This window comes from Lissotriton vulgaris, chromosome 8, assembly GCF_964263255.1.
Source record: "Lissotriton vulgaris chromosome 8, aLisVul1.2, whole genome shotgun sequence".
Lineage (NCBI taxonomy): Eukaryota > Metazoa > Chordata > Amphibia > Caudata > Salamandridae > Lissotriton > Lissotriton vulgaris.
This window is the reverse complement of record NC_141696.1, coordinates 34770540-34787282: the sequence shown is the minus strand read 5'-3', so window position 1 is coordinate 34787282 and position 16743 is coordinate 34770540.

Here is a 16743-nt window from a genome sequence, read left to right as displayed (position 1 = left end):
CTCTGAGGATTGTTTTTGTGCAGGGAGGTGTCCTGCACAAAAACAACCCTGCTTACAATGCAGGCACCCTATCGCCGTCGTGCAAGGGTGCCTGCATTGGCACTCGGCAGCACATTGTGGGCCAGCATTGGGAAAAGACAGGAATGCACCACAGTATGATAAATACAACACTTTCCTGACCTTTCCCTATCACGCAGTTTACTCCTATACACTTGGGGCTATTCCCAAAGGTAACTTTTAATATGAGTAAATCTGCATTTGTAAAGTCACTCTTTGGAACAACTTTACTACTTTTGACTATATACCATGTATGAGGGCAAAGTTACTCAAAAGAGTACAATGACATGTCTACACCCCCAGAAATAAAGGGTGTACTCAGTAAAAATATCGAATGTAACCGTAAAATTACTATTAGCAGCAACTGTATAACCATATTTTATGTTCCACCAACTCTTGCAGGTACCTCCTTAATAACGGAACAGAGCTCCCTATGGTAACCTATAGGGAAATAGTTTTATTTAAATTAAAAAAAATTTTTTTCAAAGCTGTATGTTAATGTTAAATAATTTGCAAATGTAGAATAATTTAAAAAAACTATTGCACTATTGACTAAATAATAAATTACATTTAAAATCATTTTTATTTGTTATTTAACTCACAAAGTAACATTTTATATTTATTTAAATATTATATAATAAAAGTTACTAAACATTATGCACAGAATTATTTAATTTAGTGAATTGATTGTCGAAATTAAAGTTACATTTATTTTTAAACTAGAAAAAGTACCTTTAATTATTTTAAAATAAAATATGTGTCATTCACATTTTATTCTTTAACTTGACATTTTTTATATATTTAAAAAATGTAAAATTAGCTAATTTATTTTTAAATTATTTCCATTGGGGTTTTGTTTTAGGTCCCTAACTCCATTAATTTCTATGGGATGGTGTTGCAATTCCCGCTGGTGCCCAAGTTTGCTGCTTAACTTACCCTAATTTGAGATGGAGTAACAATTGATGTGCAGTTTGTGAATAACAATGGACTAACTTTTTTGTGGGTGGGTGTTGGTGTCTGTCCCTCCCTAAACCACACCTTACTCCTCTCCTAATGCTTCCTCAAACCTCCCAATCCCCTCCCCATTCACATTAACCAATCCCCTGTTTCCAACATCTCCTCCAGTCCCTCCCACATTTAGAACTAAAAGGTATATCTATGTGTGTGGAGATCTCTGCTGCCTCCCAAGGAGAACTGTATACCTATAAGATAGAAGAGAGGAAGGGATAGACTTGCACATGTGGGTTTCTAATTTGCATTTTGTAGTACATTAGTAGTATTATTTTAGTACTACTTCATTCTCTACAAAATGCAATTTTCCAGTGGGCACAGTTGCGCTACCAGGTAAGGGCAATTTTTTGTTTCCAGGACTAATTGTGATTTGGTCACAGATAATTAGTTTAAATCCTGGAACAGACGAATCACTCTTCCATTTTTCCAAGGACAGTGAAGTGAGTACCAAAATGTTGGTAGCTATAGTAACATCTGTTCGTAGTGTAGGCACGGTACCATGGGCCCTAGTGTAGAAAAGCAAAAAGACCCATCAGTTGTTTTTTTTGTGTTGAAATTTTTATTGAATTATGCAATAAAATACATAGTAAATATCAACGTGAATAAGGTAAATAAGAAAACCTTATTTGCAAAATATTTGAAAAGAATAATGAATTGATAGATTATGAAATGTACTCCTAGTAATAGAGATAAGGAAAAAGTTAACAGTATATACTCTACAATCTGTTGTAAAATAACAATACTAAAGGTATGAATGTATCTTATGTGTAAGTAACGGAATGACTTAATAAATATAATTAAGATTAAAAGAAAGAAAGAAAAAAGAAGAAAAAAGAAAAAGAAAAAATAAATACATTTAAAAAAAAAATAAGTAAAAGAAGGTGCCAGAACAACGGGGGGAGGAGAGGGAAGGGAAGAGAAAGGATAAAGAGAATGGAATAGTACAGGAAAAGCATATGAGATAATACAATTAAGTAGGTAAAGGATGCACATTAGAAGAGGGAGTTGGGTTAGAATCGTCCTCCAATGTGGTTTTCAAAAAGGGGGACCAAGTTTGAAGAAAGATGTCAGCTTGGTCCTGAAGATTGTAATTTGTGCGTTCATGTAAGGCTGTCTGCATCATTGCCACCAACCATTCTTCCTGAGAAGGAGCGGATGAAGACTTCCAGTGGCGTAAAATGCAAATTTTGACTGTAGCCAAAGCAGTGTGAAGAAGACGAGTTTGTGGCTTAGAAAGTTTTGGAAAACCACGGAAGTCATGTAAAATAATGGTGGCAGATGTAAGTGGTAAAATTAATGCCATTGTAGAGTTCAAAGTTTTGCCAACAAAGATCTAGAAGGGTCTGGTGCGTGGACATTCGCAAATGGTATGTGTTATGTCACAACCAGGATTAGAACATCCACAGCAAGAAGTGTGCGATAATAACCCAGCTTGATGCAATTTAACCAGGGACCAGTGCCAATCATGAAGAATTTTAAAGATACAGAATTTGAGACGCACTTCTCATACGCCTTTGTGCAACCCCTCCAGAATATGATCCCATTGAACATTGGGCTACATAATAGATAAGCGAGATTGCCATTTAGTCCGAAGAGTATGTGAGAGAGGTTGTGAAAAAAGAGAGAGCAAAAAGGCTTTATAAAGACCAGAGGTCACCCCCTTAAACTTCCCCCACAGCTGCAGATAAGATAATATTTCAGAAACCTCAAGCAACCAAGGTGGAGAGCCTAATTGTTTTTTAAGACATTGTTGAAGTTGAACATAGGAGTGGAAGATTAAATTCCTCACAAAGTTGGGAGAACGTTTCAAAATCTCCATCATGTAAGAGTTGATCCAGAGAAGAAATTCCGGCTTCTCTCCACAAAGGCCTGGATAAAGTACGACCATTGATACTAATAGCTGAATTATTCCACAAGGGAGCTTTAATGTGAATTCTCGAATTTGAACTTAATATGCAATGACCCCTCTGCCAAGATCTATGCATGGCTAATAAGATAGGATTTTTAGGATCCAAAGAACTAGTACCAGTACTGTATAAAAGGGATAGTCCTGAATCCTGAGAAAGAAGATGACGTTCAATTGATACCCATTGTGGAATGTCTTTAGATTTGGGTAGAAAATATGAGCGTTGCGAAATGTGTAGGGCAAGTGAATAATGTTCAATAAGTGGAAGACCCATGCCTCCATATAACTGATGGGCCTTTAATTTAGCAGCAGCAAGGCGAGGTTTAGCTGTGCCCCAAATGAAGAGCTTTATCTTGGAGTCGATTGATCTAAGAGTAACTAAAGGAATTTTGAGGGGGAGCATACCCAAATCATAAATGAATCTTGGTAAAGTAACCTTCTTAATAGCTTGAACTCTACCCCATAAAGATAATGCTAGAGCTTTCCACTTATCAAAATCCCTCTGCATTTGAGAAAATAAAGGAGCTATATTATCCGCAACCATATTTTCCAAACCTCTATTAATCAGAATCCTGAGATACTTAAGGTGTGAAGATTGCCAGTGAAAAGGGAATCCAGAAATTGCTAATTTTGTAGTGCCAACTGAAATAGGTAATGCTTCACTTTGTCCCAATTTATTTTATACCCAGAAAAGGAGGAAAAATCATTATTAATTTGAAGAAGGGCTGGGAGAGATCGGGGGAGGTTAGTAAGATTAAGAAGAATGTCATCTGCATATAAATACATTTTAGAATGGCCATTTGGAAGGGGGATACCTGTAATATCATCAGATTGGCGAATTGCAGCAGCAAGAGGTTCCATCGCTAAGAGAAAAAGAAGAGGGGACAATGGGCAACCCTGGCATGTACCTCTGCGAATTGGAAATGGGGTAGATAAGAAACCTCCACAGTTGACTTGAGCTAATGGGCTATCGTATCATAAACGTACTTTATTAATTAATTGGTCACCCAAACCAAATCTATGCATTATTGTAAAGAGATATTCCCATTCAATGCGATCAAATGCTTTCTCAGCATCAAGTGATAGAGCCAAGGCATCTTCTGGAAGATGTTTAGCAGTCCATAACGTGTGAGCCAATGTACCAAGATGATTTCTGGAAGAACGGCCTGGGACAAAACCCACTTGGGAATTATGTATCAAGGAATGTAACACTTTGCGAAGTCGGGACGCAAGAATACTAGCTAGAATCTTAATATCCGAATTTAAGAGGGATATAGGGTGATAACTTCCGCATAAAAGGGGTCTTTGCCTGGCTTGGGCAGAACAGCTATAATTGCATTATTAGAAAGGGGAATTCTTTGTCAGCCTCTAGAAACCCAGCATGCAAAGTATCTATCATATTCTGACCAGTCCATCTATAAAATTCGGCGGGGAAACCGTCCTCTCCAGGGGCTTTATGATATGGCAGAGCAGTGATAGCCGAAGAAATCTCGTCTCTCGTGATATTACCTTCAAGTAAGGCTCTGCCATCATCCGAATGCTTCGGAAGATTCACGTTCTCTAGAAAAGTTGACATTTTACCCAAATCAAGCTGATTACTTGGGGTATATAGAGATCTATAAAAGGAGGCAAATTCATTAACTATTTCCTGAGGTCTGGTGAGTATTTCACCCTGGGTCGACTTAATAGCTGGAATAGCCATAGCAGCTTCTCTCTGATGCAATTGTGCAGCCAATAATCGACCAGCCTTTTCTCCTTGCTCATAATGTCTCCCTTTCATCTTCTGCAATGCATAATCAGCCTTAGATGTAAAGAGACCATTAAGAGACATGCGTGCTTGTTCCAACAATTGGCGATTCTGTAAAGTAGGGTCCAATATATATAATTGAGAGTAATGTTGAATGTCTCGTTCTAGTTCTGTTTGCTTTGCAATATTATTCTTGTTGATAAGAGCAGCATCCCACATTAACTACCCTCTAATAGTGGCTTTTGCTGCTGACCAAATTGTTCTCTTAGAAGAGACAGAGTCCTCATTAATTGTGAGATAATCTTGGAAATGAGATTGCAAAAGAAGCTTACATTCTATAATTCTGTAAACTCATTCGCCATGGTTTGCGTCCTGGTTTAGATAAACCTAAATCAAGAGATATAAGAACAGGAGAGTGATCAGATAAAGCAGCTTCCAAAATGTTAGAATCTGTGACCAATTGAACCACTTTATGAGATAACAGAAAATAATCCAAACGGGAAAATGTGCCATGCAAGGAAGAAAAAAATGTATATTCCTCATCATGTGGATGACTGATAGTGCAGAGAAAGGAGGGAATCAAACAGGATAGAGGTATGTGAGTAGTCAAGTAGAAATGAGGCAGATGTTATGTATTTGAAAGAATAAATATAAATAGAAAAAAGTAGGGGAAAGGGAGATTAGAAGAAGTGGATGTGAGAATAAGATATGAAGAAAAGTTAGGAAACCTAGACTGTGAACCGCTGGCCTGGGCGCACTAGAGCACCGCCACGGGACAGGACCCATCCAGGAAAAGAAAAGTATGGATCAGCGAAGTAGATGATAGTGTAAGGTAAGGGGCCCTGGGGAAGGAATTAACAAAGAGAGATAGATCCAGTAGAATATGATAAAGGAGTGATGAAAACAATTTAAGAATGCCTTAGGTAGTAATTAATCAGCCAAATACTATAATGACTATCTGAAATTATGCCCTGCAGTATCTTGTTACAGCTTATTAACAAAAGATCAACAAACAGAACCTTAACATGGTAAAACAGTAACAATACAGTATGGAAAGAGTGCAATAAATGATGGCAAAATTATGAGGAATTCAAATAAAAGCAGCTCTTAACAAAATATGAATGACTGATAAAATGAGCACTCATAATTAAATGAACTCAAAAGGCACATAGCATATTAGAACTGAATATCCAAGCTAAAGCTAGAGAAATCCATACTAATATAATAAAGAGAGAGCCCAAATCTTTGAGGCGGGTAATCTCAGGAACCACAGCACCAATTGCAACACCCAATACAGCGTTGGAAAGGGCAGTTGCAGCAGAAGGACATAGGCTATGCAGACGCCCACCATATACATTTAAAAGGTAAAATAACTGTGCCAGCAAAGTAGTCCCTTGTGGGCGTGTCTGCGTTGGGCTGTGGGCGTGTGCTGGGGGCGTGACAAACGCTGGGGGAGTGTGGTAGTTCCACCCTTCGGGCTGGACTGTTCCCATGAGGCACAGGGTCAAGGCTGATTTGCATATGGCCATGTCTGAACTGGGGTGGTGTGGAGTGCAAAAAAACGATGGATTTATGCCCAGATCGCTGTACTGGCGTGAATGTATGACATTGTTCTGCATTCTGTCCATGAGCTGTTGTTTTTGCATTTGTCACCCGAGTGGGATGGATATGCTCAGACATGAATCCCATGCTCTCCAGACCACTGGAGTCAAGCTATCCTTGCTGATGATGTCTGATAGCCAGGCGTGAATGTATGACATTGTTCTGCATTCTGTCCATCAACTGTTGTTTTTGCCTTTGTCGCCACGAGTGGGATGTGTATGCTCAGACATGGCTGATAGCCAGAAACCAGTCCTAAGATGCTTAATTCCGGTCCAGGAAACACATGGCTTGGCAGTTCGGGCTGGACTATTCCCATGAGGCACAGGGTCAAGGCTGATTTGCATATGGCCATGTCTGAACTGGGGTCGTTTGGGGTGCAAATAAACGATGGATTTAGGCCCAGATCTCTGTACTGGGGGGAATGTATGACATTGTTCTGCATTCTGTCCATCAACTGTTGTTTTTACGTTCCGCCCTTCATGCCATGTCTCATATTGTGTGCTGTTGGCGTGTGCGGGGCCCGGGATTACGGGGAAAAAAAAGCGAGCGTTGTGCCACATTTTTCATTGTTTTTTCTTCCCAGGTTCTGTACATTCCAGCACCGGGTGTCCACCCTGCTCCCTTTAAATACCCCTGCACCCCATAATCATAACCCACCATTACTCCTTAAAATACCCCAACTCCCTTAAACACTAACCCATCTTAACCCTATAAATATACCCTGTACCCCAAAACCTAAACCTATCCCTAAACCCTAAAAATACCCCTGTACCCGAAAACCCAAACCTAGCCCTGAACCCTATAAATACCCCTGTACCTCAAAACCCAAACGTACCCCCGAACCCTTAAAATACCCCTGTACCCCAAAACCCAAATCTACCCTGAACCCTAAAAATACCCCTGTAAACCCAAAACCCAAACCTACCCCATAACCCTAAAATACCCCTGTACCCCAAAACCCAAACCTAGCCCTGAACCCTTAAAATTAAGCATGGGCGAATTTTGCAAATCTTGCGTTCGCGAATTTTGCGGATTTGCGAACTCGCAATCCGCAAAATCCGCGAATTCTCGCGAATTTGCGGATTTTTTTTGTGTGTTCGCGCGGGTTTCTGCCAGTTCGCGAGGGTTTTGTACAATTTCGCAAACGCGAACTTACCTGTCGGGTCGCAAGTTTTGCGAACTTGTTGTTTCTACGAGTCCAGCCTGTTTGGGACACTCTTCTTCATCACTGCCACTCTTTGTCACCACTGCCACTCTCTGACTACTCATGCCACCCTCTGGCCCACCCATGCCACCCTCTGTTTCATCACAGCAACCTCTGGTGTACATTATTGTGGCAAAGCAAAGCACACCTTCCCTGCCTCAAGTGACCTGAATTAATTTGGGGCTGATTAATGTGTCACAGAATATTTTTTTAGCTGGCACCTGCTTCCTTAGTGCTTCCTGATTAGTGATCTTTTGCACTTGCTAAGTGCTTTCATTGTTGCAAAATTAGTTACAACACCTGCCCTGCCCCAACTGACAATAATGAATTAGGGGCTGATTAATGTGTCACTGGATTTGAACTTCCAGCCTGGCTCCTGCTTGTCTGCCTTACCTGTAATTCAGGACCTTTGTGTAACTATTCTGAGGGTCAGAGCAGGGTCACATAATAGTTGCAAGTAGGCAACTGAACTCTGGAGGGGCCCCTCAGGAAGCACTACAGGAAATGGCTACTAATGATGAGCTTGAACTTTTGAACCTGGTAAGTAGTCCAGTTTTGCTAAGATCGTATTTCTGCAATTTAGCGCTTATTCGCGGGGCGCGAAGTTGAACTGGGAAGCCGCGAACTCACGAGAACAGTGCGAGCAAGCCATAAAATCCGCTGCTCGCGGATTTGCAGATTTTGCGGGAAATTTGCGAATCTCGCGGATTGCGAATTTACCGAAAATCCGCAAAATCCGCGAGCGGAACGGATTTTCCGCCCATACTTACTTAAAATACTCCTGTACCCCAAAACCCAAACCTAGCACTGAACCCTAAAAATACCCCTGTACCCCAAAACCCAAACCTAGCCCTGAACCCTTAAAATACCCCTGTACCACAAAACCCAAACCTACACCTGAACCCTAAAAATACCCCTGTACCCCAAAACCTAAACCTAGCCCTGAACCCTTAAAATACCCCTGTACCCCAAAACCCAAACCTAGCACTGAACCCTAAAAATACCCCTGTACCCCAAAACCTAAACCTAGCCCTGAACCCTTAAAATACCCCTGTACCCCAAAACCCAAACCTACCCCATAACCCTAAAATACCCCTGTACCCCAAAACCCATACCTATCCCTAAACCATAAAACTACCCCTGTACCCCATAACCCAAAACTATATCTGAACACTTAAAATACCCAAACACCCCAAAACATATACCTCAGTACCCCAAAATATATACCCCTATACCCATACCTACCTTATGAAAACATTTAAAAAAAACATGCTTTTACCATTCATGCATTTACAACAAATTTCGTTGTAAATGTATGCGTGGTAAAAGCATATAAAATTTAATGCCATGCGTTAAAATGGCATTGCGTAGTCATGGTACTTTCGTAATGAAAGTATGCGGAGTGATTGTATGCAGAAAGAAAGTTGCAGAGTAATGGGTATTTACCCTCCCCGGTAAGTACATTGGCGGCATGGCGGCCCACATCTCCAGCAACATACTCATATTTTTTCACCACCGATTTGAAAAATGCACAGTTCTCTTTCATTGATGGCCAGCACCGACATACACTTTTAGACACACCTCCCGCCACAATTTTTAGAATTTCGAACTTTAGAGTTGGGGAGCTACGTTCGAATCTCGGCATCAGCTCAACATCCTGTGATTCCAGGCAAATCGCTTTGTCTCCCCGTGCTTACTACAAATGAATGTGTTCTTCTGTAATGTAAATTGTGCTCATGCCATGTTGTCGAGTTCGCGCTATATAATATTGCAAGGAAAAACAAAGTAGGGAAACTCGAGTTCACACACTACTGAAGGCGCACTCTTAAGTGCATCAGCAGTGCACTGTGAAGCGGAGCGTTTCACAGGCCTGTCACAGATAAGAAATGCTATCAAAACGAAATCCTACAAAATAATATACCAGCAGCAATTCATACCCGGACAACGTCGGGACAGGCTGCTAGTACATAATAAAACGTTATACTATAATGAAACGTAACGCGTTGCACTATAGAATAAAATAAGGGGGGGAATATGCATAATCATAGAATTTGGACGTATAAAGAAAGGGAATACCAATACCATTGAGCAACATAGGAATGATAAAACATGCAGAAACGGATAAAGCAATTCCAATACCCCGAAGCGGGATTGAGGATGAAGAAAAACATGCAATTTACTATGAACTATTTCTAAGCATATAACAGGCAATTTAATAATAGGTAGATAAACATCTCATAGCAGAAAAATAATACTGAATATAAATGATCTAATAGTAATATTGATGAAGAAAAATCCGAATTAAATACAAGATATGGCAAAAGTACAACAAAGCACAGAAAAGACAGTTAAATAATAGTAAACTATTCAATCAGCATATGAAGGAGTTTTAAGAGGTGATCTAGATTTGTCTCTCTGCGGCTCCTTTGTAAGTGTAGAGACAGAATACAAAGCTGAGGCTTTATCTTCCTGGGAACGATTGACTCTATTCAAGTCTCTACCCCGTTGTCTGGAGTTACTAGATGCTCGTGGGCTTTGCACATGCAGTTGTGGGGAAAAGGAAGAAGACGGTTGGAACTGTTCACAATGGGAGGACTGCGTATCCATGTCCTGAGATTTGATGTAATCTAAGAATTTTTGTAGAAGTTCAGGGTCATAGAAGTCCCTGGTTTCTCCATTTTTGGTAACATGGAAGCGTGCAGGCTCAAACAACCCATATTTAATGTCTAACTGACGTAGTTGAGACCGCATGGAGAGAAACGTCTTCCGTCTTTCATTCTTCTCTTTAGAAAAATCCGCTGCTACGTGAATAATATGACCCTTAAAAAGAAAAGAGCTTTGTGAGCGAGCTGCAGTCAATATTTGTCGGGTTTGCTCATGACGAAGAAAACAGGCAATAATTGGCCTCGAGCGCCCAGCAGGGTCGGTGCGTACAGGGCCAATTCTGTGAGCTCGTTGAATTTCAAGAGGTGGAGTAAAGGAAATTCCAGTCATTATTGGAAGGGTATCACAGAGGAATATTTTCGTGTTATGTCCTTCAATATTTTCAGGAAAGTCAAAGAAGCGGAGATTGTCTCTTCTGCTGTGATCTTCTAAGTCAATCATTTTGCTGTGAAAAAAGAGAAGATCTTGGTCTAAGCTTTGGACTGTATCAAGGCGACTCTCCATGACCATTATTTTAGAGTTAAGACTTTCAATTCTAGTATGAAAAGTTGTAAGGTCTGCTCTAATCGATTTAGTTTCTTCAGCCAGAGATGTAATTGTGATATCCATCCCTTCCAATTGACGATTGACCCCAGAAAGCTCCTGCAATATACGTTGCATGGTGTCTGTTAAAGTCTGGTCACCATGAGAGGGCGCAACTTTGGGCATATTCTTTGAAGAGGACGAGTTCCCTTTCGTTGGCATAGCAGCAGATTGTTTCAAAACTTCTGTAAAGAGTGGTTGTTTAGGTATTTTACTCCCATTCCTATTAGTAAACATTTGTATGTTGCACTTCAAAGACGCTCTACAGTAACCTATTGATGTGGTAACGTGGTGAGAAGCAATTATGAAAACAAATTCACAATTGACAACAATAAGCAGAAAATAGCAATACAACATAAAATGCAATATCTCAAACTGAGCAAGTTATATATATCGTAGGTGAAAGCAATAATAACATTTCATAAAAAATACATGCTGAGGAAAATCGGGCGTCGCCTCAAACATTTAAAGATGTAAAGAACAATAGCGGGCAAAGTTGTCAAAAAAGATGAAGCAGTTTGTATTTTCTTAATATTATGTTGCCTTGACAGAGTGACGAACATATGAACTCTTTTTGGCTGCTGAGGTGATGAAGCAATCCAATAGATGGTGAAAGGCTAAGATCAGGTAGAAAGGCGTTATCTAAGGTGTAAGCAGAACAATAGTTTGCGAGGGATATAAAGCCACTGTCTTAGCTGACGCTATTTTCTGCAGAATAACAATAAAAGACCATGTACCATTCCTCAAAGATGACACATAGTATTGCATACAATATCGTGAAAAGTCCTCTTGAATAAATGAATGTAGAAATTTCACTCTCATATTATTTGTCAAACGCTAGTAAAACAATATCAACATATATGATTAACAAATCATAGCTATGAAAAGCCTCTTGAAATAATGAGTCGTGTGGTGCGTCCCAAAAAAATTCCCTCTCACATTATATAGCAAAAGTCAGTAATAACAGAATTGCCATGGAATGAGAAGAAACAGGTAGAAATTCACCTCATATCAACATCAAAATAGTCACAGCCAAATGAAGCTAGTTCTAGGACACCCCCGTGCCGCACGGCCACCAGCTGCTGCGTGCGTCTTCCCCGCCTCTGCCTCGCTGCCTTGCTAGCCGAGCCTCCGCCGCGTGACCACGCCCCCTGCCTTCTAGCGGCGTGGTCCGTGACCGCCTGACCTGCCCCATCGACTTTGCTGTTCAATATTGTTTTATCGTTGCCTGTCTCCCTGTAACCAGTTTATTTTTGCCTTCTGTCTCCCTGTAACCGTTTATTTTTGCCTTCTGTATTGCGTGTTCGTTTGGCCCCTTCGTCCTCCCTCCCCGCTCCCCGCTCCCCGCTTCCCGCCACCGCCGATAACCCCGCCCCTTTTGCCTTCTGTACCCTCCCCGCTCCCGCCTCCCAGCTGCTCCGCCCCCCCGCGCACTTCGCCATATATGGCGACCGTGCGAACGCGCAGCGGTCACGCGCAGCGGGCGCACCGATTGTGCGCCGAAGGCGCGCCAAAGGTAGGCCCGTCTGCACCTGGACCGCGCCCAGTGCCAGGACCCCTGGCCCTCGAGGACCCCTGCCCACCCGCCTGACGTACACCACCACCACCCTCATCGAACTCAACACCGGCCGATCCCCAGGATGCTACCAAGCCACCCCTCGACGCTCCCACGGACCCTTCAGCTGCCTCGCCTGCAAGTTCACCTGCATCCGGACCTGCCCGGCACCAGCACCTGCCAAGCCGAACACCAGCAGCAAACACCTCAAGTGCATCCTGCTCAACACCCGCTCCATCCACAGACACGCCATCGAACTCTGGAACCTCCTAGACGCCACAGCCCCTGACGTAGCCTTCATCACGGAGACCTGGATGAACGCCTCCTCTGCGCCCGACATCGCCATCGCCATCCCAGACGGCTACAAGATCACCCGGAGGGACCGCACCGCCAACCAGATGGGAGGAGGCATCGCCATCATCCACAGGAACACAATCCGAATCACGACTAGCACCGACAACACCCTAACCACCGCCGAACACCTGCATTTCCAGATCCACACCGACCCGAAGACCACCCTCAGAGGCACCCTGATCTACCGACCCCCGGGACCACGCACTCAATTCAGTGAGGACATCGCCGACTTCGTCAGCCCGCATGCCCTCCCTTCCGCTGACTACATCCTCCTGGGGGACCTCAACTTCCACCTGGAGAACAACAACGACCGCAACACCAGCACCCTGCTCGACAACCTCGCCAACCTTGGACTGAAGCAACTGGTGAGCACCCCCACCCACCTCGCCGGACACACACTCGACGCCGTCTTTTCATCCAGCAAAGACATCGCCTTCAGCCACGCCACAGAACTCTACTGGACGGACCACAGCTGCGTACACTTCACCTTCAAGAGAACGACGATCCACCACCACCAGCAACAGGTTGCCCGTAGAAGCTGGAACAAGATCACAGCCGACCAGCTCGCCGCTTCCCTGAGCCAGCACCCTCCTGCCAGCTCAGCAAACCCCAGCCAGGCCGCCGACAACCTCACGAAGTGGATCAGCAACTGCGCGGACAAACTCGCCCCGCTGAGGACGCCGCCCAGCAGACCCGGCAGCAAGAAAGCCCCATGGTTCACCGACGAACTCAAGAGCTCCAAGAAGAACTGCCGAGCCCTCGAGAAAGCCTGGAGAAAGGAACCTACACCGGACAACAAGACCACCCTCAAACTCGCCACCCGGAAGCACCACCAACTGATCCGCGCCGCCAAGAAAACAGCATTCAAGGACCGGCTGGACAACAACGCACACAACTGCAAGGAACTCTTCAACATCGTGAAAGAGCTCTCCAACCCCAACGCCGGAAACAACGACATCACCCCTTCGCAAGATCTCTGCAACTCCCTCGCCTCCTACTTCCACAACAAGATCGCGGACATACACAACAGCTTCAGTACCCAACCGACGCATGCCACGACCACAGCAACGCCGCCCACCGCCGCCCTCCGAGCCTGGACTCCGATCAGCATAGAAGACACCGTCCGCATGATGAACTCCGTCCACTCCGGATCTCCGACCGACCCCTGCCCTCACCACGTCTTCAACAAGGCCGACGCTGTCATCGCACCCCACCTGCGGGATATCATCAACACCTCCTTCGACACCGCCACCTTCCCTGAGAGCTGGAAGCACGCAGAACTCAGCGCTCTTCTCAAGAAACCTACAGCAGACCCCACCGAACTCAAGAATTACCGCCCAATCTCGCTCCTCCCGTTTCCAGCCAAAGTCATCGAGAAGACCGTCAACAAACAGCTGGCTGCCTTCCTCGAGACGAACGGATCCCTCGACCCCTCGCAGTCCGGCTTCCGAGCCAACCACAGCACCGAGACCGCCCTCATCGCCGCCACCGACGACATCCGAGCCCTGATGGACAACGGAGAAACAGCGGCCCTCATCCTCCTAGACCTCTCTGCGGCCTTCGACACTGTCTGCCACCGCACCCTAGTGCAACGCCTCAGCAACGTCGGAATCCAGGAGAAGGCACTGGAATGGATCGTCTCCTTCCTCGACGGAAGAGTCAGAAGCCACCGAAGTCATCTGCGGCGTCCCTCAAGGATCCTCGCTGAGCCCTACCCTCTTCAACGTCTACATGAGTCCCCTCGCGGCCATCGCACGCCAACACAACCTCAACATAATCTCCTACGCCGACGACACCCAGCTGATCCTCTCCCTGACCAACGACCCCGCCGCCGCCAGAGCCAACCTGCACGAAGGGATGAAGGAGGTAGCCGAGTGGATGATGACCAGCCGCCTGAAACTGAACTCTGACAAGACGGAGGTCCTCATCCTGGGCTCCACGCCCACCGCCTGGGACGAATCCTGGTGGCCCCCCGCCCTGGGCACCGCACCCAAACCGATTAACCATGCACGCAACCTGGGCTTCATCCTGGACTCCTCCCTCTCCATGACCAAGCAAGTCAACGCCGTCTCCTCGGCGTGCTTCAACATCCTGCGCATGCTACGGAAGATCTTCTGGTGGATCCCCACGGAGACCAGGAAGACCGTCACCCAGGCCCTCGTCACCAGCCGACTGGACTACCGCAACGCCCTCTACGCCGGAACCACCGCCAAGCTCCAGAAGAGACTTCAGCGGATCCAGAACGCCTCAGCCAGACTCATCCTCGACATCCCATGTAACAGCCACATCTCCAGACACCTGAGAGACCTGCACTGGCTCCCCGTCAACAAAAGAATCACCTTCCGTCTCCTCACCCACGCACACAAAGCCCTACACGATCAAGGCCCGAGCTACCTCAACAACCGAATCAACTTCTACGCTCCCAAACGCCACCTCCGATCAGCCAGCCACGCCCTCGCCGCCGTCCCACGCATCTGTAGAGCGACAACAGGAGGAAGGTCCTTCTCCTACCTGGCCGCCAAGACCTGGAACTTCCTCCCGACCGACCTGCGCCTGACCCAAGACCACCTCTCCTTCACGAAGAAGCTCAAGACCTGGCTGTTCGAGCAGTAACGCCCCCCCCCCCCCAAGCGCCTTGAGACCCTATGGGTAAGTAGTGCGCTCTATAAATGTCTTTGATTGATTGATTGATTGAAGCTCCTCATAACATTTTGGGAAAACATTATAAGCAAGCAATGACTAATGATTGCAACTATAAACTTCATAATGTTGAGATAATATGTATAAAAACTTCAAACCACTGCGCCAGTCTTACTTATTACATTTTGAAAAATAAAGGACTTCCAAGGATGCTGGTAGTATTAATACATTTGGAAGCACTGTTCTCTGACTTTCCCTTCACGAGGATTCCAAATGACAATTGAAGAGATTCTGTGGTAAATTATTTTAGAAAGCTGTTGATCTAGCTGGTGACATTCTGAAAATAATTATTCCCCACAAATACAGGAAGTATTGGTTCACTGGAAAGCTGCTCTTTAATGTTCATGTAAAGGTTTCCAGGTGGCTATTAGAGAGGTTGTAAATCAGAGTTTAAAGCGCTGGCAATTCATATGTTAATGGCATCACAGAAAGGCAGCTTGTGAGATGCTTCAGCTACTCACATGAGCTTCGGTTTTCAAAATGCCAATGAAATAATAATTTTAGTCATAATTAACCCCAGAAAGGGTCATTCAGTCACAGAATTCAGCCACAGTGTAGAAAGGCAAAGACAGTTCTTACCGGCATGAGCTTATTTATCTTCTTTTTAAATTCAGAAGTGCCTCAATTCAAGAACAGCTCCCATGACTGGAAAGTCTTTCATTTACTCTGTGAATAACAACTTTGACACTGACCTTTATCTGTGAAGAACCACTTGACATTTCAAAGTTGAAAACCAGAGAATTGTCTGCCTCACATATCTCTGCTGTCAAGTTCAAGTGTTTACACGAAGGCAGGCCTGTGCATTAGGCAAGGCCCTGCGCTCCTCTCCTCAGGCCTTCTTCATTACCTGAGGCCAGGGATTCCAAATAGGTCATGAGGTCAAAGGCCCGGCTCGCTGGTCTCCTCAGGCACTCTTCAGCTTGAGAAAAGCCCACCAAAAAAAAGGTCAACAGTCAGAACAAAACACACTCTTCATGACTAGGTAATTTCACCTTCTGGAAAATGTCTAATTATTAGCCCCAAGCTCACTGCAAATGAGGCTGCCTCTGGATGAGTGCCTTCCCGGAGCAGAGCTCTTCTCTCAGGCGGCCATTCTCCCTCATGGCCAGACCACGCCCCTCCAGTTGCTTTTTAAATGATAAATACATTATTTTTAATCATGGTTCACTGGGCCACGGTGATACTGCACCTGCTCTACTAATATAAGCTGTGCCACTGCATCTGTTAAAAAAGTGTTTAGAAATAGCAGACCTGTGGAATGAAGTGCTATAAAACGTTATTTTCAAGTACTTTGTACTCTTGCATTCTCTCAGCTGAGAGGGTTCCTACTTTGATAAACTGTTGAGCTGTGCTCACACACA